The sequence below is a fragment of the Vanellus vanellus genome (assembly GCF_965231255.1).
Source record: "Vanellus vanellus genome assembly, chromosome: Z".
In the NCBI taxonomy this organism is placed as follows: Eukaryota; Metazoa; Chordata; class Aves; order Charadriiformes; family Charadriidae; genus Vanellus; species Vanellus vanellus.
The window spans coordinates 8,014,336-8,014,755 of record NC_138908.1 but is presented as its reverse complement, the minus strand read 5'-3'; positions in this window follow the sequence as shown (position 1 = coordinate 8,014,755).

The window sequence follows — 420 nt, the reverse complement described above, 5'->3', positions numbered from 1 at the left end:
CCTGGTGCCTCCTTGGATGCCTGGCTGCACTGGCAGAAACTAGTCTCCTTGCAGCTTTAGTAGGATGCACCCAATACAACCACCTTGGTAGGCTCCTTTGTGGGGACTTCTTCCCTTTCTTCCTTGGTTGCTGGTAAGAAAAGTACTACCTCAGTAATGCAAAAAGCACAAATTGCTAATTCTACCCTGCATTTGCACTTATGGCCATACCTACGAAGTCTCCTACAAGCACTCTATTTTCATTCACAGATATACTTCTCTCCAGAGACTGTCCAGGCAGCCAATATCTGCCAGCCTCAGGGGCAGGTGCTGTGAAGTGCTCATTGCTTTTTCAGCAACCCTTGGGCACCATGGTGAGTTCAATTGGTAACTGGAGTAGGCAGCTGCACATGCGTTCAGTCTCTGAGGTTCACCACTTGA